This window comes from Rhamphochromis sp. 'chilingali' (genome assembly GCF_963969265.1).
Source record: "Rhamphochromis sp. 'chilingali' genome assembly, chromosome: 2".
Lineage (NCBI taxonomy): Eukaryota > Metazoa > Chordata > Actinopteri > Cichliformes > Cichlidae > Rhamphochromis > Rhamphochromis sp. 'chilingali'.
In genome coordinates, this window is record NC_137930.1 from 48054728 (window position 1) to 48078918 (window position 24191).

General features: G+C 43.8%; 1 protein-coding gene across 2 annotated transcripts in view; it reads right to left on the reverse strand.

The window, feature by feature from the left end:
- The window catches only part of map1ab (microtubule-associated protein 1Ab), an 89585-nt gene that overhangs the window by 47543 nt on the left and 17851 nt on the right, over positions 1-24191 (reverse strand). Inside the window, exon 1 of one of the 2 annotated variants that reach the window (XM_080874172.1) lies at positions 5095-5120. The exons of the other annotated variant lie outside the window; for it this stretch is intronic. The gene's annotated coding sequence lies outside the window, so the exon portion shown is untranslated. Of the gene's footprint in view, positions 1-5094; positions 5121-24191 lie in introns of those variants that run through there. 2 annotated transcript variants of the gene reach the window in all.

The following is a 24191-nucleotide window of genomic DNA, read 5'->3' on the forward strand; positions in this document are numbered from 1 at the left end:
AGTGTGTCAACGATCACAGTGGTCGCCATCTCGGGCTCTGCCAAGTGGTCCTGCGAGAGTCACGGGGGCTTCGGGGGGCTTCATAATGGCCAGCAGTTAAGCCTTTTAGAGACATTAAATGGGATCAAGGTGGGTGGGTGGGTGCCACATATGAGTGAAGCTCATGTGTGGCACACACATGTATGTGTGGGTGTATGATTTTAATCAATAACATTTATATAAATGAGGTGTTTGGTCTGTCATACGATCTGCCCCAACCCCCACCCCACCCCCCACACGCATTTCCCTCCCCTCTGTGTTAAGCTGGCCAGCAGCTAATCCGTGAGCAAGCACAGCTCATTGTCTCCATCACAATCCCAAATCCTCACAGTTTAACAAGCAAACACCTTCTCTTTCGGCTGAGAGTTAGTGATTTGAAAACATACAGTGAGGTAAGTTGTGTATAATAAGTGAAGTAAGCATAACTGCATTTTAATAAACAAAGATAAACTCGCATTCACAGCTTTGGTCACTTGAGAATCACCAGTTAACCTAACATGGGGGTCTGTGGACTGCAGGAGAAAGCCAGAGTACCCAGAGAGAAGCCACACAGGTGCAGGGAGAACATGCAAACTCCAAATCCAAAGGCCACAGCCAGCCAGTGGATTTCACCCCAAGCGTTCTTACTATGAGGGAACAATACTAACCACTGCATTGACCTTGTGTAGCAACACAAGACTTAATCCCTTTACTTACAATAAATTCAGATAAAACTCTTAAGTCTATTTTTTATGCATGACTCTCAAGCATTCTCAAGCTCCAGCAAACTATGAGAAACTGAGAGAATTTCTGCTTTTCTTCAGCAACCTGAATATCTTTGGAGTTTTTGTCAGAGAAATCAAGCTTGTTGTGATGGACACTATCCCCCCAAAAAACAGAACAAACAAATAATTGATTCTTTAACATAATAAATAGCAAAATAATGGTTTTGGTCCCGGTGCGTAATTGAGCAACATCCATGTTTTTCCTGGGCTATCGATGTCATTGCAAAGACCACTGAAGGTTAAAAAGACTACTTCCTACTTCCTACTTGTTGGTTGCAAATTTGCTTCTGTGATGGCTCAATATAAATAATGGGGAATCACAAAACATGCAATTTTGATCAAACAACTCTGAACAGCAAGATTATAGTTTTGTCATACTTAGTTTTTGACCCCTTTGCTCAGAAATAGCAGCAACTTCTTAAGTGTGTTGAGAAAGCCACACACATGAATAATTATGTGTCCGTGCGTCCTATCAGCAGCTCAGGTGAAGCAGTTGAGAAATGATTCACTTTATCAGACGAAGCTGATGAAACGCACCAACTGCTGACTCATTAATTTTTCTTTCCCAACACAGATTAATATCATGCAGTCTGCTCCTCTAACCTGGCGTAGCTCCAACATATTAAACCAGAAGACCAGATTCAGAGCTCTGAATATCGACTTTTTCTTTTACAATTAAAGATTCAAACAACCGACCAGCATCTAAGACATCATTTCATTTGACAGCTCATCTAATGATTTGTTTTTCCTTCACAGGTCATCACAGTTTTTAGAGTTCATGTAGAAGCTCTGAAATTATGTAGAGGCATGTGAAGACTGAATCACGTGAAGCAAATGTCACAAAAAGTGATTCAGCACTCTCACCACCGCTACTTACAGTTGATTCACTGGTAGCCAAAGTAGCCAGGACTGTATGCTATTCCTGAACTTCACTGATCAGTGACTGAGAGAAGCTCTGAGGATTTAAACCATGCAGCTTTAAGCATATTTTTCATTGTCACCATTGTATAAGAACATGGATAGAACCAGCAGGAATGTTACTTTAATGTACATTTAACCAGGTACTTTCAGCTACTGAAATACAGGTTTACTGTTCTGTATTTTATTGAACTATTTCTATATTATGCTACTTTCTGATACTAAACAAAGAAAAAATGTAGAACCAGTGGGGAAAACTAGCTAATATTCAGTAGCTTGTAGAACTACATATAGGATCAATAACTTTTTTTGGCCCACTCTTCTTCACTCTTCTTTTGCCAAGCTGTCAGGCAGGTGGTCCCACATTTTACTCTGGTAAACAGAGGAATGCATGATCTGCTCAATGATTGGAGATCATGATCTGTGTCTGCAAAACAAGCCGCCACCATGCTTTTAGCATAACCGTAATTATAATTGCATCACTAACTGATAAATATAACCCATTCTTATTCATCATAATTAGTGTCTTTACTGTACTCTAACTTTTGCTCTATGAAGATAATTAATTAGGATTAGAAATTTGACTTAAGTGAAAAGTAAAAAGAAAATTTCCACTTTGCAAAAGAATTACTCAGCATAGAATGACGTTTAAACTCTTGTGGAGCACCACTTGAACACAGGGCTGTGCATAAACCTGAAAACCATGCCCAAAGTTTTGTAGATCATTTTCTACACAGATTTTACTCCTGATGAAAAGTTCTGACTTGCTGTTAGAACGTCCTTCCTCTTGCCCCCGCTGATGCGACCTTATTTAAAATCATGCATTATAAATCTCTCTCTTACTCCTCGGCACTACCTAGTCTGTGGATTTTTGTATACTTGGAAAGTTAATCCATGTGCCTCCACTAGAAAGCACTTTGGTTCAACTCCAGCTGTGCTCTCTGCCAAGGAGTGTTATGTGATTGGTTCAGTCTGTCTGTTTGTTTTGTCTTTTAGCAGAATTACTCAAAAAGCTATGGATGGATTTGCATTAAACTTTTTCCAGAGATGGGACTTGTTCCAACTTAGAAGTGATTAATTTTTGGAGTTGATCAGTATGAGCATTTTGATTCAGGAATTCCTTCCCACTGTAAGATGGACATAATTATATTTTTTGCATATTAAAGTAAGTAAAATCAGAGACATTTATTTGATGTTCCACAGAAAATACCACAAACTAATTAGGATGCAGATATCCGGGTGGATCCAGGGATTCAATTTAAGCACGGCATGAAGAGAACTTGGAGCTGCTCTGTTTAAATGTGGTATACATTTATAAAAGTGGCTTTACTTAACTTGACCTGGTAACAGCTGATTGGTTTGGCAGTCACGGCTAAAAGTTTAGAGTAGCCTGGCAATCAAAGCAGTGCGACGGATTCCCAGAAAATTGCAGATTCCTAATTCTGCTTAAGAGAGCATCAAGGTGTCTCAGTGTAAGTTTTGACACAAACTTTGACACACACACACACACACACACTACTGCAGGACAGTACTCATCAGCTAATTACAGCTGTACGTCTAGCTACTCCGAGATAGCAGCTAGTTAACGTCAAGCAGAATATTAAGATATCATCTTCCTATGACTTCATAAGTAATGCAAAAATAAAATATAAAGTAATGCTGCGTTTTACAAAGTCACTAGCTGATGGGCAGCTTGACCAACAAAAATCAAAGCTGCACATCAGAGGAAATGTTTCATGATATATGATTAGAGAATCTGATGGGTCGATTTTACCCGAAAATGAAAGTTGGGATTATTACACTGCAAAGTAATTACAGACACAGCCATGCATGCAGACAATCACAGTTCAGATCGCAGAGCTAAAATCATCCTGCATGCAGACAGACACTCATTTAGATCAGTAACAAACACACACACACACACACACACACACACACACACAGATACAGATACACACAAAGAGCCTGGGTCGAACCACCTTTGCTGAGTCACTGGAAACATTCAGTACCAAACCTGGTACAGGAAACTGGAGCAGACTATTACATGATGATAACTTAATAGCACAGGATGAAAACTGACTAATGGGGAAAAATAGGAGCTTTTCCATCTGTCATCGTCACAGACAGCCCACAACACACTCGCAGACACACACTCGCAGACACCATAGAGGAGGATGGCTTCAGAGCAACGGCAGTGGCAAAATGCTCGGCATGAATGAATCATCAGAAACACAGTTATCTACCCTAGAGTACAAATGACTGGTTGGTTGTTTTGCCACCGCAACATATAACCCTTACACACACACACACACACACACACACACACACACACACACACACGCACACGCACACACACACACAGTCTCAATCTCCTTCTTTTGTGCTCTCAAGTTTGGTTTTACATGGTCATTTGTCTCGTTCTGGACAAACACGCAGACAACATCAGTCTTCCCAGCATGCCAAATGGAAACCATAGCAATGTCTCAACTAACACAATACAGACTCTTTGTTATGTTTTGATTTTTTTTCCACCCCTCTGGGGGAGGGGGGAGGGAGCAATGGGTTCATCTGCATCACCTGCATGTAAGGTGTCTTTCAGATTTACGCACTTTAACTGGCAGTGACAACACAGGAGAGAGTCATTTCAGGGAATCAAACCTGTGTCCCTGCATATACAGGGCAGCTGCCACATCCACCACATCATCCTTTAAACTCTTACGTTTTGCCTACCGTTCTTTTGATTAGTATTTCACAAAGAAAAGGAGGTCGCTGTGTTGGCTTTTAATGATCTTGTGCCAAACAGACGGTGTATTTTTACGAACAGGTTAAAGGCTCGGCTCTCCTAAACACCTGCATTAATCCCGTCACTTGGCTAAGGAAAGGACTTGCTTAAATCCCCGACTGAACCTTGCGTGCTTCTTCTTATGTCAAGGTAGATTTAAGAGGACCGGCTGGTTAACGAGTTTATGTGCTGTCTCATGCCCTAATTTCTTCCAGACATTTCTCTTTCCCCTGTTACGCACCACCAAAGGTAAAAAAAAAAAAAAAAAAAAAAAAGCACTGCGCATAAAAGTAAATATCTGGCTACCGGGTGATGTATGCTGGATCGGAATTATGCAACAAAACCAGACGAAACGAAAAACCAGCTCACAAGCAGTGGTTTGAGAAGAAACGTCACGTCTGTGCGGAGAAGAGGAAAAAAATCTTAGCTGAGGACGGAGGGGGGGAAAAAACAAGCAACATATGCAGCAGTCGCTCCACAGCATCCCACTCAAGCAATCTGTCGCTGTAATCAACTCCGAGAAGAAGAAAACAAGGCAGAAAAACACACAGCATACATCGTTTTTTGGTTTTTCACAAACACTTTACGTACCGTTATGGGTGACGAGCCACTTTAGCGGAGTGTTGTGCGTCTAGAAACCGGAGAGGAGCGTCGGCGGTGCTTGCGTGTGTGTGTTTGTGTGCGTCAGGCGGACACAGGAGGACAGAGGAGGAGATTTGGCACATTTGGAGAGGAACGCAGCCTGGTGGCGGAGCGCAGAGCACCGGGATGCGGCAACATCCGTCTGCAGACGACAGACCAGCGGCGTGCACTCCTACCAGGGAGGGGCGCACCAGGCACACACACACACACACACACACTGCACCAGCAGTAACTCATTCACTGCCAGGGCGGTGTGGGTGGGTGGACTGCTTTTGCAGAGACAGAGAGAGAGAGCAGTTCGCCGTGTCTGTGTGCGAGTGTGTTCATATGCGCCATATGTCACAGCTCTTTATCAAAACACCAGCTCGGTTTAACACTTCTATGACGATATTCGCTGACAATTACAGAAAAAATACTTCTGGACGAAAAAGCAGCAAATTTAAAGTATGACAGTAAAAATCTCATATATGTAAGGAATAAAACAGGACAAGTTCCACATCAGGTCTACAAAAGTGATCTTTTGTTTCTGTAAAAGTTTAAAGTAAGGTTCTGGCTCTATACTTCTACGTAGTCTTTAACAAGTCGAGTGCTGTCTTTGAAAAATAAATGCATTTTTTTTTTTTGGTGCTACAGGAAAGATCTGAGTCACCCAAACTATTGTAAATCGGGCAAAGAAAGACTATGAAATCCAAATGTCATGCCCACAAGCACAAGAGGGTTACAAACAATTACCAAAAGGATAAAAGCAGCTGAACACACAGAAGAGTCTGGAAACAAAAAAGGAGGCCCCATGCCCCTTCACATTTTTCCTACACTAAACACAGATTAATAGAGAACATGCAGTTTGTAGCACAAACGCCTTTAACTCAATGACTTACTATGAGAGACTGGGTCTTGAGATTGCTTTGAAAGTATACGAAATGCAAAGACATGTTGTTCCTGCCGTTTAATCAAATCGCCACAGTCACCTCAAAGCACTTTAAATTGTAAAGTACAACAATAGAGAGAAAACCCCAATGATAAAATGCCCCCTATGTGTTAGGATGCCTGGGTCGTTGACCCAGGGTGTTTGAGTTTATGTTATTATTTATACTTTCTAGTTTTTGGTTTCTTTGAGTTCCGTCTTATGGCTTATGTCTCCCCTATCACCTGCATCCCCTTGTCTAGTTCGCGTCTATGTGTATCCTAAGTTCCTATATCCCCGTGTTCAGTCAGTGTTTGTGTCTGCCCTGTTCCCACGTCTCTGTTCCCTTTGTAGTGCCTGCATATGAGTCTGTGTCTTTGTTCAGTCTGTGTTATGTGTTTCCTGTTTTACTTTGAAAGTCCATGTCTGATGTTAATGTGTCTGGTTTTGCTTCCTCTTGTCTCGTTAGGCCTGATTTGCCCCAGCTGTGTTTTCCTCCTGTTACCCATTCCCTGATTGCTCCCTCTGTGTATTTAAGCCCAGTGTTTCTCTGTGTCTGTGTCGTGATCTACCGTTTTCCTAGCTGTGTGTTCTGTCATTTCTCTAGTTTAAGTTTGTTTTGAGTTTTTTCAGTTATGTTATATTTTTGAGTACCTTTTAAAAACCTGCCCTGGAGGCTTTAACATGATGGTTGCTGAGCGGCAGGAGAACCTTTGACAGATTCCAACATCTCATACAAGGACATGCTTTAGAATTAGCTATGAAAAAATGTAATGATTTGTAATGACTGTGTTTTTCTTGCTCTAGTTGAATAGAAAACTATAATGTACACATAGCCCTGCTGTGGTCTGACCTAAACAGGCATAATCATAATCCTGCATGCATAATGTACACCCACAATACTGATGAGTCTATATTTAGTTGCTGAATACGTATCATGTTGTGTGACAAGCAGGACCGGCCCACCCTCATGTCGTTCACGTTTGCTCTGAGCTTTTACACCTTGCTCTGCCTCTGTGCTGTTTTATTCTTTGCTCCTCTCTTCTATATAGCAAAAATATCTTATAGTTATTTATAAAAGTGATGACAATATTTACACTCCAGTAAAGGGGACTGCAAATGTGTTTGCTTTATAAGCTGGATGAATAATAATGTTTGGATCCTGTTTTAGTGCATGCCACTAGAAGCTGGCCGTTCTTCTGTGTGCTCCTGTACTCTTGCCATAAAAACACGGCACAAACTGCAGTCCAGTTTTATCTCATACTTTAAAGACCCACATGCCATCCTTTTCCAGACCGTATATAAATTTCTCACCAGAGTAAATTCTGTCAGTCGATTAGGTCATATTTCACAAAGCCCATTCGGGAGATGGTGAGACTGCGCCGCTTCACCCGGCATGCCCAGCCAATCGAAAGAAGCTGAGTGGCTGCTGGATACGTCCCTGAATACATATAGGGGAGCAGTTTCGAACAAAGTTTCTCCTTCCTGTTCTTGGCAACAAAGCAGCTTAGTCATGCCCGTAGGTTTGCTGTAGCTCTTCCTAATACCCAAAAGGCTGTAGCCTGTAACTATAAATACGCGTTAGCATTTCCATGATTGTTTTATTTTGTAAGAGGTTGTTTTGCAGTATTGCCACTGAGAAACTGAGAGCTCAAAAAACATAAACACCCAACAAACACACTTAACCCCCCCCCCCCCCCCCCCCCCCCCCCCCCCCCACACACACACACACACACACACACACACTTAAGCTTTTTAAAACAGACATCAGGGACACTGGCCTGCACGGTAATTAGCTGATGACTTTTCAGTCACAAAACAAAGCCTGCTTCATCGTCCTTTTTGACTACCGACTTAAATTCATGCTGCTTTCAACAAGCCTTAAACCTAGTGACTAAGACCATAAAACTTGCCATGAAAATGTTTACGGAGGTCACAGAGCACACAAAGTGAGGGATATTTTCACAAAGGGTTCTGCACAGCTGGACAACTCTTTGCGCAAACAGAGGAGTCGCCCCCTGCTGGCCATTAGAAATTATATCACATAAGCAACTTCCACGCTGACCCAAAATTTACATCCAATCACAAGTCAAGGAGTTAGAAGATGATACTTTTGTTTTGGGACAAATTTCCAGATCATTTCTTAATAAATATTTTTGTGGGTTTTTTTTTTAATTACCTAAGCATGTGTTTTTATTATTAGCCATTTGATTGTGTTTATGTGCAGCCACCACTGAATAGAATAGAATAGAATAGAATTCAACTTTATTGTCATTGCACATGCACAGGTACAGGGCAACGAAATGCAGAAGCAGTCTATACATGACAAAAAGAGTGTGGAATAGGATAAAGGGCCCTCTTTAAAATATGATTCATGAGTTTAATTAGTCAACACTGGGTAACACTCTTCTTTATTTTGAATTTGTAGTACTTAAACTCATGCATTCTGCTGCCACAGCGCTAATTCCTTTTCACACTGAGGCAGTACTGCTCCTTTGATCAATCACTATGCAGAGTAAAGCATTAGGACAGCTGGTTGTTGTTCAGCAGTACATCAGTTTCTAACATTTCAGTCTTTAAAGTTAGTGTTTCTCACTTGATGTGGTAAACCCCGACTGAATTTTCCCTGATGAACCTGTCAACCAGGAAAACAGTCCCATGGAGACTGACTCGATGTAGGAGTTGCTCTCTATAAAACCAATGCTGATATAAAAGACTCAGGTTTTACAACATATTCTAAATGGATCATGTGCTAAGACCACCTTACTGTTGGCCCTGTAGGGACACCTTTCATGATATGTGAAGTAAAAAGCTCTTCCCAGAGGGATAACATTTATCCTAAATATTTCTCTCTTTACCTTCTCTTCTAAAGCACTTTCTTTGTTCTCTTAACTTCAAAAGTAACTTTACAACTTTAAGTCTTATCTCTGTTCTTCAAAGCAAACTTCCCCGGTGCTGTTCTCATGCACCATCTTTGTCTTATTTTGTTTTCAGCAGGTTCCCCCACTTTCATCAGTGCAATCTCTCTTACAGTATGCACGTCTCTTTCACTACTGCTAATTTCCTTTAGTTACTTTTTCTCTCTCTTCTTCCCTCTCACTCACTTTCTCTCCATCCCACAGACTGCAGCGATGGCAAGCCCTGGGATCAATATCAAAGCTTTGCATAATTCAGCAGCTGCTTCAATAATGAATGACGCAACGAGCCACTTTGGAAGGAAGGCTCCCTCTCTCGCTCCCTCGTCCTGACTCTGTCAGTGTCTCCCTCTCTCTGTCTCGCCTGGCCTCCCTTAGCCAGATGAAGTCAACCTGCTTTACTGTCTTCATTAATGAAAAATAACGGGCATAGATCTGCTAATGAAAGCTGGAAGGCTGCACGTCTGACTTCCAGATTAAGGAGTTAAAATTTTAACAGTTAAAATTGTTCCTTCTCTTACTTAAATACCAATGACTCAACAAAATGTTATACAACTACAAAAAAAGTGGGTGACTCACTGAGATGTGAATCGTTGTGTTGAACGTTGCCTCAATGCTACAATTAGCAATTTTACAAAGATTATCTTTGAGGGAAAAGAAGGTTTGATTCCAGATTCAAAGTTGTTAGATGAGCTGCAGCTAGGACAATACAGAATAGATGAGTACTTACGTTACCAAAGGTTCACAAATTTCACAAACTTCAAAGTAAGGCAACAATTTTGTTTAACCCGAAGAAAATCTTTATCTTCTTTAGGACAGAAATTTAAGTTGAAAAATACGTCGTAACAACCTCATTTGTGCCCATGTGGGAAGGGTCAGGCTGGTGGCTGAAGCACCTAAAAGAGATTAGAGTAGAGCTGTCTGTGATGACGCTGCGCTCTAAGCACTGCTGGATTAGCATTAGTATAAACGCAGTTGTAGATTGACTCCATTCAGCACCCACGGGAGCAGCTTAAAATATATCCTCAAAGATCTGAGCTTTTTAAAAAAAAATAAATCTTTCTGAGGACTCCTTCAAAGAGTGACCTGTTATCTGCAGTTACTGCGAATCTGTGGATTCATTTGAGCCTGCCAGTCAAAAATCAACCACCACAGCGTGTTTAGAAAGCTACTACGCAGAAGGACTTTGATGCATCCATTAATCACAATGACTCATTTCAGACTGTAGCTTTTTATTACCAATGGTAAATAGCCTCTTACTTTATTCAATGCAATGTGAATTGATTTTTTGTTACAAGTGAAACTTGAGAAGTCCTTATCTTCCTGTGGCTTCCAAGAACTTAATATAACCAAATAAGTAAAGACCCTGACTACCAGGATTTTTGCCAAAGTCTGACAATATATTTTCCATCTTATTCTGTGTTTATCCAAAGAGTTTTTTTTATCCAGTTGCAACGTATAATGTCACCCCCCATTTGAAATGGGATTACAGTTGGCATGGCTGTTTGTGCCACACTGCATTCCTTTGCTTTTTCCCACACTCTGGCTTCCTAGCAAACCAGCAACAAGGATGTTCACTAAAGACATAAAGCAAATTTGACAATTAACCTTGGTTTATGCCTGGTGCTATTAACCCTGCAAACAGCAGTAGACACCAAAAGTGGCTACCGCTGCTAATGTATATCTTGTGTTCATTTCTTTTTAGCTTCTTGTAGAGGTTTCAGTTTCCTGGCCTGGGAATCGTGTTGATGAGTGTTCAATCATGTTGGTTTTCACTATCATTTCAATGATATATCAGTACGGAGCTCAGAGGTTTCCAGGTTACAGAGAGGGAAATGCTGCAACAGTTCAAAAAGATGAGACTTTCTTGAGAAAACTTTAAAAAAGATGATTTCATTGCTTCCTGTTTCAATTTTGTCAATTCAGGAGACAAGTGTGATGACCCTTATAGCAATGCAGTTGGCAGTCGGCGCATTCTGTGGTGACCATGTGAAGGCAACATAACTTACAACACAGGTAGCAAAAAAAAAAAGAACATTAAAAAAAAGTATTAGAGAAAGTGTGACTGTTCATTCGTGCTGTTTGTCTATACAGAAAATGAACAACACAGATTTTTGATTTACCAGTAAGTAACGTTACCTAAAATAACCCCCTCCTCCCTCTTCATAGCTCGTGTTCATAGACAGTGAAATGATTTGAAATGTTCCTCAACAGCACTCGTATGGGACTGCATCTGGTGAAACTATTCAGGCGAACCTGCCAAAAACACGAATACAAGAAATAAACATGAAATTTTCATGTTCCACTAAGCGACAGAAGCCTGTGGCACTTACGAACTTTTCACCCTCCTCACCACCTCTGGTCGCTGGGGAGTGTCTTACTAGAAAGCACAAGACAAGACGATGTGCAGAGAGGCAGAAAGAAAAGAGTCGACTCGGCGCAAACAGCCTTTCCACACTGGTTCATCTCAGGGCCAGAGAAACGGAAACCGACAGCTCCTTGGATGCATTTCCAGCGATATGGCTGACTCTGGGAGTATTTGTAGAGCAGATTGTCCTGCAAATCTAAGTGTGTGTGTTTGTGTGCCTGCATGAACATAAGCATATGGTACACACATTGGGACTGCTGCATGAGAAAGAAGCATCTATGTGAGAGTGTGTGTGTGTGTGTTCCTGTCCAGCTATCTTTGTGAGGACCAAAATCTGCATTCTACTATACTTGTGAGAACCAACAGTCACTTGTGAGGTCCTCACAAGCTTGAAGGCCTTTTTGAGGCTGTTACGTTCCCCCCGAAGGGGTCTAGGCATATGAGTGAGGGGACCAGTAACAAATGAGTCCGGAATCAGAATGAAAAGGAAAACAGACAGAGTTGTTCTGTATTAATAGAACTTTATTACGAAATGGTACAGGTGGATTACAAACGACATTAACATTAACTTAAAGGGCCGGCAACGCCGTCTTACCAACAACGCCAAAGAAACAAAGAAAACGCTCGCAGCCACGAAAGGCAGGAAGACTACCAAACAAACACAATAAAAAAGGCGGCACTTCCCACACTTCCTACCCTACTCCCCACCACGGGGAGACACTCTCAGGGCCCACAAGCCCGTCTGCTCACTGGTCAGAAAGAGGCTGTCTGTCCAACATCTAGCACCGAAACGCGTAGAGCCACCGAGGAAAAAAGCCACCCTGCTCACAGCTCATCCTCAGTTTAAATAGCCTCAGAGGATGATTGCTGACTGGAGTCAGGTGGCAAACGAGGCTAATCAGCAGCAGCTGTGTCCTGGGGAGAGAGGAGAGTGAGAGAGACAGAGAGGGGTAGGAGTGGCAAGAGGGGTGGAGGCGGGGAGAGTGGGCAAACACCCCACCCACACACTCCCACAGCCTCACAGAACGTAACATTCCCCCCCCCCCCTTACATTGAAGCCCTACCAAAACAACAACAACAACAACAACAACAACACCCTATTGCGAGCTGAGTGAGAGTGCATCAGCCACTATATTGTCAGTACCTTTCTTGTGTATGATCATCAGATTGTAATCCTGGGCCAGGAGTGCCCAGCGCATCAGTCGCTGGTTGTGATTGTACATCTGGTTCAGAAAAACAAGGGGGTTGTGGTCTGTGAACACGGTCACCGGGGAAGCGCTGGAGCCCACATACACTTCAAAGTGCTGCAGAGCTAGAAGCAGAGCTAAGGCTTCCTTCTCTATGGTAGAGTAGTTCAGTTGATGGGGTTTGAACTTTGCAGAGAAATAACAGACCGGATGGCACACACCTTCCTCATCATCCTGCAGCAGGACTGCCCCGGCTCCGGTGGCACTGGCATCGACCTCTAGCTTAAAGGGGCGAGAGAAGTTTGGAGCTGCCAATACAGGGGTGCTGCACAGAAGAGATTTTGCCGACTCAAAGGCATGCTGGCATTCAACTGACTATTCAAAAGGCACCTTTGGGCTACACAGTTTGGTTAGCGGGGTCACGACCACAGAAAAGTTCTTACAGAAACACCGGTAATATCCGGTCATCCCTAGGAACCGCCTTAGTTCCCGTCTGGTGGCTGGACTCGGGTAGTCCAGGATTGCAGCAACCTTCGCCTCCACTGGGCGGACCTGCCCAAACCCCACCTGCTTACCTAGGTAAGTGACGGTTGCCTTACCAAACTCACACTTAGCGAGATTGAGGGTCAACGAGGCCTCGGCTAGCCGCTGAAACACTGTCCTCAGAAGGGACATATGATCTGCCCATGTGTCTGTGTATAGCACCACGTCATCTAGATACACATTGCACTGGGGCACATCTCCCAACACCAACTGCATCAGTCGTTGAAAAGTAGCTGGGGCATTTTTCATGCCAAAGGCCATTACTGTGTATTGCATGAAGTGGTCAGGGGTGACAAATGCAGAAATTTCTGAAGCTCTGGGAGTGAGAGGCACCTGCCAGTAGCCTTTAAGGAGATCGAGTTTGGTGATGAATTTGGCAGGGCCGATGCTGTCAATGCAGTCTTCCATACGAGGAAGCGGAAAAGAGTCAGAGACCGTTACAGCGTTTACCTTCCGATAATCTGTGCAGAAACGGGGTGTGCCATCAGACTTAGGTGTTAGTAGACATGGGGAGCTCCAGGGGCTACAACTAGGTTGTGCCAAGCCGTTTTCTACTAAGTACTCAACTTCTTCTTTCATGACCTCACGTTTGGCGAAGGGGCAACGATATGCATGCTGCTTGATTGGGACTGCGTCTCCAACGTCAATGTCATGCTCACAAACGTGGGTACGCGAGGGTACGTCACTAAAAAGAGACAGGTAGGAGTGCAGCAAGTCAAGTACCTCTTTACACTGGGACGGAGGAAGGTGAGATAGGTTGGCCTCGGCCTTAGCTAAAAAAACGGAATTTGACAACCGCCCACATTGCTGTCCCTCAGAAAGGGTACCCAGATCATCATCACCCTTAACTTCAACACTTAGCAGGGCAACAGGGACTGAACCGGGGACAGCCGTCCCAGCAGTGTCTGATGATTCTGTCATGCTGGTGTCTCTGGTATGGTATGGTTTCAACATGTTGACATGGCATAGGCGAGTCTTCCTTCTGCGTTCTGGGGTGTTGAGAATATAGTTGGTGTCAGACACTTTTTTCACTATCACATAGGGGCCTGAGAAACGAGCCATGAGGGCAGAACTGGGCACGGGCAACAACACAAGAACTTTGTCCCCAGGCTGGAACTGTCTTTCCACTGCTTTTTGATCACATCGTTTTTTCATGTTTGCCTGGGATACACAGAGAGCCTCTTTTGCTAACAAAGTAGCCCGTTGCCACCTGTCCTTGCATGTTTTTACAAACTCCACCACAGTAGTTTTAGGCACACAACCACTGAGAAAACTCTCCTTCAGCACCTTTAGCGGACCCCGCACGTCATGTCCAAACACCAGGGTAGCTGGGCTGAACCCCAAAGACTCCTGCTTCGCATCACGTATAGCGAACAATACAAAAGGGACCCCTTCATCCCAGCTTTTTCCGGTGTCGTGGCAATACTTACTCAACATCGCCTTGAGAGTTTGATGCCACCACTCCAGTGCACCTTGTGACTCTGGGTGATAAGCACTAGACACAGAATGAGAAACTCCAAAGGACCGTAGAGTCCGATTAAAATCCCTGGACATGAAATTGGTACCCTGATCTGTCTGCACGGTTTTCGGGAGGCCAAAGGTGGTAAAGAATTTGACTAGTGCTTTGGTAATGCTTGCTGTCGTGATTTTCCGCAGAGGAATCGCCTCTGGGTATCGAGTGGACACACACATTATGGTTAACAAGAACTGATTCCCTGCCCGCGTCTTTGGTAAGGGGCCAACACAGTCTACCAGGATATGCTCAAAAGGTTCACCGACAGCAGGGATAGGACGTAGGGGGGCGGGGGGCACCGCCTGGTTCGGTTTACCCACAAGCTGGCAAGTGTGACAGGTGTTACAAAACTGCACTACATCTGCTTTCATTGCCGGCCAAAAGAAATGCTGCAGTATACGGTCATATGTTTTAGTGACACCCAAATGACCTGACCATGCGTGATCATGTGCTAACTGCAGCACATGCCACCGCAGACTGGTCGGAACCACCAACTGCCGCACTACGCTCCAGTCTTCTCCAGGCCTTGGGGTCCACTTGCGCATCAATAAACCTTCCCAAACGAAAAATGTCTGCCTCTTGCTCCCCTCACCTCCCTTATCCTGAGCTGCTGCGGTAAAACACTGAACTAATGAAGGGTCTTCTTTCTGAGCCTTCACAAGTGCTTCCCGGGTGAGCAGAAAAGGAGCTCCAGACACAGGAGCTGGCTCAACCACACTGTGAGCTAACTCTAAGGCTCCATTATCTCCCTCATCGGTGCAGGGCATCACATCCTTCTCTAGAATAGAGCCGATCACTGATTCTGACAAATCAACCCCCCCACCTTGTTGCTGGGCACGTGAACGAGTCAGAACGCTCACCGGGAACACATCCGGGTGCTGCAGGCTGAGGGCATCTAACACAGGCTCTATAACAGGATTGTTGGTCACCTCAGGGGTAGGGTAAACTTTCCCACCCGCGATATCATTTCCCATTATAAAATCCACCCCATTAATCGGGAGAGAAGGCCGCACACCCACTGAGAAGAAACCACTCACCAGCTCACTCTGTACCCAGATACGATGGAGGGGAGCAGGCACAAAACTCATCCCAACACCTCTTACAATGATGCTAGAGTCACAGTCAGACTTCTCATTAAATTCAAGCACACTAGCTAGTATGAGGGACTGTGAGCCACCAGTATCACGCAGAATGGTCACTTCACGCTTATCCTCAGTCTTACCAGAAAGCGAAACTATCCCCTTAAAAATGAAGGGCTTAAAACACTCATCCGGGGTCTCAGGGGAAGGGGGCCTACTGACAGGAGGCATGGTTTTAATCAGCCCAACCCCTTTTGGTTTACGTGAAGACGAGACTGATTGTTTCCGTCTGTAAGCTTCACAATCTGCGATCAGGTGGCCAGACTTAAAACAGAAAAAACACTTTCGGTCTGCCTTGGGACGAAACACAAGTACCTCACTCTTTGGGTGCTGTGCAACTGGCACCTCGCTAGCCTTCACTGGGGCATCGCGCCGGTCATACCTACTGACACTGGTTTTATGGACGAGCGCGAACTCATCAGCCAGCGTCGCAGCCTGCTGTAGCGAGGAAACCTTCTGTTCATTAATATATACCGCGATGCGCTCAGCAATGCAGTTCTTAAATTCCTCTATGAGCATTAGTTCCCGGATCGAAGCCAGGTCAGTGGCTTTGCAGGCCGCACACCACCGATCGAAAAGAACACCTTTTTCCCTGGCGAAATCAAGATAGGACTGACCCTGACCTCTTCTCAACCCCCGGAAACGCTGCCTATAGGCTTCTGGGACCAGCTCATAGGCCAGCAGGATAGCCCTTTTCAGCTTGTCATAGTCCAAGCTGTCCTCAGCTGACAACGAGGAACAAACTTCTTGAGCCTTACCCGCCAGCTTACATTGGAGCAAAATGGCCCATGAATCCCGTGGCCAGTGCAAGGCCGTGGCTATTCGTTCAAACGACTCGAAGTAGCTGTCGACCTCAGTGTCACGGAACATCGGAACCAGACGACTGTTTTTCCCTACGTCAAACGGGGTGTCCGCCTGACGAATGGAGGCGGTCGGAGGAAGGGAAACCTGCCGGAGTTCCAGCTGTCGCAACCTCACAGCTGTCTCTGCCTCCACCTCCACCTTCCTCAATTCGACCTCTCTGGCTCTAGCAAGCTCTGCGTCTAAACGCCTAAGCTCCAGCTCTTTCTTTAGCTGGAACTCCCTCTCACGGTCCTCCTTTTCTAACTGGAGACGAGCCAGGCGTACACGGAGCTTAGCATCCTGCTTCGAGCCTTCACTTGATTCAATGGAGAGGGGTTCGAAGCGAGGCAATGTCATGGGTTTGTCCTCAGGCAGCCCCTGATCAACAGGTGTCGACACCAATGGACCTACAGCTTGAGCTGACGCCTGCGGAACAGGCTGAGACGCTGCCCCATGCTCAAGTGGACTGGCAGATACTGGCAAGGCCACTATCCCTTTCTCCACCAAGCCAGACACAAGAGCAGCTTTCAGCTCAGCCTTACGCAGAGCTGTGGAAACAGAAATGCTATAACCTGATGCCACCTCATGCAAATCCCTCTTCCTACAGGCGTCCAGTTGGACAAGCGAGGGGTTTTTATTAAACACGGCAATATCAAAGGTAGCCATCAACTCTAAAAACAAAAAACTACCTGAGGCTAACAATAACAACAAAGAAGCACCACCTCCAATACACAAATGAGAAAACAGGCGGGAAAAGTGTGGCCAGAGGTTAACCAATAAATAAAAGTACCGCCGACCCTCTCCCCAGACCTGCCTACTAAAATCTTAGCCTAGTTAGCTTCTGGAGTATACCAGGCTCGAGGCAACTTTAAAGGCTAAGCATCAAGTGCACAAAGCACCGACAAGCCTACCCCCGAGAGGGAACTAATCCCCACCCGGGATTACTCCGAAAATAATAAAGGAAAAATAAAAAATGAGTGCCTGAAAGAGGAGCTTACGCTCAGCTAGACACTCCCCTTTTGCTAACTGGAGAGGGAGTGCAGCCGATACAATACAACTAACCAGGCCACCGGCAAACAACTCACAAAAACTCTATTTTCCTTCCATTCATATCCCGGACGAGCCCCCACATTGTTACGTTCCCCCCGAAGGGGTCTAGGCATATGAGTGAGGGGACCAGTAACAAATGAGTCCGGAATCAGAATGAAAAGGAAAACAGACAGAGTTGTTCTGTATTAATAGAACTTTATTACGAAATGGTACAGGTGGATTACAAACGACATTAACATTAACTTAAAGGGCCGGCAACGCCGTCTTACCAACAACGCCAAAGAAACAAAGAAAACGCTCGCAGCCACGAAAGGCAGGAAGACTACCAAACAAACACAATAAAAAAGGCGGCACTTCCCACACTTCCTACCCTACTCCCCACCACGGGGAGACACTCTCAGGGCCCACAAGCCCGTCTGCTCACTGGTCAGAAAGAGGCTGTCTGTCCAACATCTAGCACCGAAACGCGTAGAGCCACCGAGGAAAAAAGCCACCCTGCTCACAGCTCATCCTCAGTTTAAATAGCCTCAGAGGATGATTGCTGACTGGAGTCAGGTGGCAAACGAGGCTAATCAGCAGCAGCTGTGTCCTGGGGAGAGAGGAGAGTGAGAGAGACAGAGAGGGGTAGGAGTGGCAAGAGGGGTGGAGGCGGGGAGAGTGGGCAAACACCCCACCCACACACTCCCACAGCCTCACAGAACGTAACAGAGGCTTAAAATGTGGTTTTAGTGTCAGTGTTACAATTAAGTTATGGTTAGGTGTAAAGAGAGTTTGATTTAGTTCTCTTTTGCTAAAGCTTTTGATGCACAGTCCTAGGGGCTGCTGGATCATCCATACTCTCCTTTAAGGTTCCTGATAAACTTTTCTGCTCCCCTTCTCCTTCCCTTGACGTTCCTCTTTGGTGTATACTGTAGTTGATCCCTTCTGACCATGTATTAAGTTAATGCGGAAATATTCAGCTTTTGAGTAAACAGAAAGAGTGGTATCTTAGGCATTAATTTTTAATGGTTAGGGTAAGGGGCTAGGGAAACCATTATGTCAATGAAGGTCCTCACTAAGATAGCTGAATGGGCTTGTGTGTGTGTGTGTGTGTGTGTGTGTGTGTGTGTGTGTGTGTGTGTGTGTGTGTGTGTGTGTGTGTGTGTGTGTGTGTGTGTGTGTGTGTGTGTGTGTGTGGTCGGCAGGTCTTTTTAGGAAGGTTAAAGTGTCCCGGAAGTGAGTCGGCATGCCGCTCTCCTATTAAAGCTGCGACAAGGTGAGAGGACAGAACTGCTGTATCACTGTCAGGACAATGTTACACAGCAGAACTCACTGAGTGTAATTAAAGCCAGCGACACAGCCGGGATATGATGATGAAAATGAAGATGATACTAAATATTATAAATCTTTTTATGTCAGGTTTTACCGGTGTAGTAGACTGCCCAATGACACCATCTGTGATAAAAAATAGAGCACCACCTGTGATTTGGTGATGAAATTCACAGGGGGTTAGCACTTTTTGCTATGTGTCTTCATTCTTCAAGACATTTCACGAGACATTTTGTCTGCTTCCAGTCATTTTCCATATTCAGTTTCTTCTGTTTTGACTGTACTGACCACACAGTTTAGACTGTAGAAGCAACACAAGTCTGCTTTTATTACTTATCGAGCCAAAAAGTTTTACCCTAATCATCCATCCAGTTTTCCAGGCCCTTGTTTTATCACACAGCCACACCACAGTTCATGAACACACTTCATATCTAACAATTCAATGTTCAGATAAAGATAAAAGGAGAAAAGGTTCATATTTAGTGGCTTGACAGTGACATTAATTTTTTTCCCACTCACATCTGGAAGACTGCTGTTTGAGTCCCAGATGGAAATGATGATTTTTATTTTGTATGCTTTAGAAAATAAAACTACTTACTTGGGAAAAAGCTACAATGGTTGCCAGGCACCAGTTTTGCACACTTCCTCTGTTCTCTTTCATCTCTGCTCTACACCCCTGAACTGTTAATTAAAGGCAAAAAGCCTGAAAAAAACACGGTTGCCACTTTTTCCAAAGCTCTGATTCGTTGGTTGACAGGATGACACGTCAACTTTGACTCTCAACAACAATAACACGTGCTGCTAACACTGCGCGTACTTCCAACTCTTGTGAAAAAGTGGAGCAATCTGTGTCCATGCACATGAAAAAACACAACACGCTTTGTTGTGGCAACTTTAAGTTTGGTATTAAGACCAGACTGAAAGACCAGAACAAAACCCAGAAGCTGTGCAGTTTACCATTAGCATGAACAGGGAAAGCTTTATATTTCTACTTCTGAGAAGCATAAATAAATAAAAGGTTGACACAAATTTAGATTTTTTAGATTTTTTAAAAAAATAATTGTTAATTAACTTCTGGTGACTTTTCCATATGATCCCCATGTGTAGCTTAAACAAATCCCCAGAACAAGCAGAAAATAAAATCCTGCACTTTGTGTGACTTTGTCCTGCAATAGCAATAAATACATTTAAAGCCACTTATTAGTGGGAAATCTGGGGGTGGTACTGAGGACACTGGAGGGTGAGATGTCAATTGTGTAAAGAAAAACATTGCACTTCTTCTTCATTTAGTTCTCATATAATAAATATCTCTACGCCTACATGTCTGGCCCAAATTCAGAGACTAAGACAGCAAATCACTGTCAAATAATAGCAATTCAATTTTGGTGTTCAGTAAAGATCCAGTTCTGTCTTCCCTTTCTTGTTTAGTTTCTTGGGGTTTTTTTATGTTAAAGTACCAAAAGGCAGACAAAATGCAGATGTGACAACCTTCCATGGTCCTGGGGGAAAAACCCTCTGTGCTTGCTAACCATAACTTCTTCTCCTACCGCGCTCAATCGATTTCTTCAAGGGAATCTAGCAGTGATGAAAATGTCTCCTTTCTACCATCCAGTACACAAGATGAACACAGAGATGGACACAGGAAGAAATATTTCCCACACTGGAGGTGATAGGCGAGGACAGAGCAATGATGCCGTAAAATTTAGAAACAGCTACGTTTTTATAAGTGTTTAGACATCCTCTCACTGTCGTCCTTCAAAAATTGGTACAACATGATGAACATCACACACGTCACTGGCAGAATGAAAGCTCTGACTCCAACAAATCTCAGGACCAATAAGTCAGTGAGAAAGCATGACCTGGATGAAGTTTGGATTGAATTGTAATTAGGCAGTCCACCTTTTCTTCCCTTCCAAGATTTTACCACATACCATAGCTGGCAAATTTAAAAACATAAAACAAACAATGCAACCTGAAATCCCATGCATCCCTGAATAATTGTGTATTTTTTTTTTTTTATCAAAATTGCATGGAGGTTTCAAATTTTAGTGCAGAGGTTGTTCTCCTTTTATGCTTCCCTCAAGTATGTAGGAGAAAAAGAACTTGACAGAAACATCAGTATTAGATAGTACAAGATTTCAAAAGCATGGCATGGTCCTTGGCGCAAGACAGGTTGCTGATCTACTGGCATTTTCTGGGATCAACTATCTATAGGGTTTACTGAGAATGGTCTGAAAAAAAGAGAAAATATCCAGTGAGCAGTCGAAGTCATGTCAGAGGTCATAGAGGAATGGCCAGGCTGCCTTAAGCTGATAGGAAAGCAACAGTAACTCAAATATCCATTCATTGCAACAAGGAAGAGCATCTCACAACAACGTGTATGCTCAACACGTCAAACCTTAAAGCAGATGGACAACAGAAGACTAGAAAAAAACTCCTGGTCTAGCTGATTTCTGCAGCCTCATTCAGATGTTAGACTCAGAATTGGGTATAAACAACATGAAAGCATGAACGCACCCTGTCCCTAACAATATTTCAGGCTGGTGTTGTTGTTAGTGGTGGTATAAGAATATGAGGGATATTGTCTTGGCACATTTTGGGCTTCTCATGGCTGCTTCCTGTCATGAACTGGACGGATGGCAGGCAGATAAACCAAAGTAGATTTTAATTCACAGCTTTGTTTACATTGAGAGCTGAACAGGAACTTGAGGCTCAGACACCATCAGGGAGGACACCACAGAGAACAGAGGGAGACACAGACAGTGTATACACAGGGCAGAATGGACACATCTGGGTGCACAGCTGAACAGAATCTAACTAACTAGACAGGGGACAGCACACACAAGACAAGTGACAATCAGAATAAAACAAAGTAACAAACAGACACAAGACAAAGGACTATCAAAATAAGACACAAAGTAACACACACACACACAAACACACACAAGACAAGGGACTATCAGAATAAAACACAAAGTAACAAGGATCAGAAACACGGAGATAAGACTGATGACCACAAGAGACACTGAGGGCAAGACACAAAGACAAAACTAGGACAGACTGGGCATGAAAGGCCACCAGTGTTGGGACTAACGCGTTATTAAGTAACGCGTTACAGTAACTACATTATTATTGTGGTAACGAGCACGGTAACTAGTTATTATGCCAAAACCAGGAACGCATTACTCGTTACTGGGATTTAGATAGGGTCGTGTCAATGGAAAATTGTATTTAGTAGTCAGTATAATCTTTTAGTGATATAAGTTTGCATATGATAGAATACTGCATGTAGTTATTTGTATTAGGAAATATTCAACCATGTATACTTAGAGGCATATAATCAATTGTGTGTGATCTCTAACAGGCTGCAGGCTTGGTGTGCACTCCAGGAATGCACCCCCACGTCCTGGGAGCATGAGAGTTCGTACCTGGTTTTATTGTTTTATGGCAGGATTAACGTAGCTACGTTTGTTCTAGTCTAAGTGCTTTTTGTTTAGATGAACTGCAGGACTTCCTCACCGTGTTATCTAGGGTGAACCATCTAGGGTGAGGGGGGGTCTACCCTTTTCCTCTCCTAGGATGTTTGCCTTTTGTGCTTTTATGTATATGACCCTTTGATCAGCAGTAACACACACACACACACACACACACACACACACACACACACACACACACACACACACACACTGAAGTATAAAATAAAGACCAGGGCAAAGCTCAGCGCGAGTCACTGAGACTGCCCTTGCTAGCAAGAAGTTCTGTGTGTTTCTCTGTTTTAGAATATTTTCCCTAACAGGTCGTTATTCGTTACTTCGTGTGGTGGCTATCGCGGAGCTTCCACAGATTCAGTAACATTCGCAAGTGGTGGAAGCCAGCAGGTGGATGAAGGAAAAGGGAGGCAAGAGGAGAGACCCGAAGCGGCCGCTGGTCCGAGAGTGTCAGGTGAACTGAACTTCAGGTAAGAAGTTATGACCTGCAGTCCATCTGGGTCCGATATGAACCAAGTTTAGGTGGAGTTTATTTTCGTTATGCTGACTTTTCCGTACTGCGTGCTAGCTAGCATGACGGAGTTTCTATACAGCTGGGTGGGTGCTATGAAGTTAATGACGCTGAACTTTATTTTGTTCATAGGTTAATTATTAGAGTTTCCAACTGTCCCGTAAAAAACGTAATCGTCTGGTATTCAGAGAAAAGACACAAAGCTGGAGTTATTCTGTGTTTACGCTGCACAGCTGCCTCTTCTTCTCTCATCCGCTCACCCTCCCTCTCCTGATTCTACTTCAATCATGAAACTGATCAATGATCAGCTGATCGGCTTTTCTCTCTTGTTTGTTTATCGCCCACTTTGCGCCAGAAAGAGGAAACCAGCGGATGTCGCGCTAAACAACAGCAGCACGTTTAAGCTTGATCAGCTGTTGTTAGAATTTATTTAATATTAATTTCTAGTATCAGCTGAAGTTTGCTGGAGCCACAGCTGTAAACCTGCTGGTCATAAAGGTTTGGTTATGTGATGAGAGGGAAACATGAAGATGAAACCAGGACATGTCCTTACTGAATCATCAGAGCTGTGATGGAGAAACAGGTTTACCTTTTAGTTAACATGAATGAGTTGAAGGGAAGTTATGAACTGTTTCTGAGAGACAAATAACCCCAGGATCCTTTTTTTATGTAGCTGACAGCTGGTAACTGTGCAGGGGCGGGTCTAGCAAAGTGTTGCCAGGGGTCCATGTAGGGCATTAAAAGGGAAAAGGGGGCACAAAGAAATACTTTCTCATTCTCATTTAAAATGTCTCACTTTTAAAAAAAAAATTATCTGAGTCTTGCAACAAACAATTGATAAATTGATACATATATACCATCAGAACAGTGTACATCACTGTCACAACAGAGTTTATTTTCATTCAAAGGCTTTATGATTTTTCCTATAATGGTGGGCCAGTCTCTAGTCAAAATACCCGGGCTAATTTTCTGTCCCAGTCCAGCCCTGTAAGCAGCTCATCTGCAGTCTGGTGTTACCTACATCTTCCTATTCAGAAGGCAGAATTTCCGAGTTCTGAGTACAATCGAAAGCACCACGACTGCAGTTTTTGTGTTGGATGTAAAAAGCAGGCTAGGATAGAATCAGGCGTGGGATTTCTCTTGTGGAAATGTGCACATTATTTTTTCCTTTCTATTGGTAGGTGGCACAGTGCACTTGTGGCAAGTAAGCAAGCTAGAAGACTGGCAATCTTGCTGGGTATCCAGTTACGGAAGCAACACATTAACAAGAGAATTCT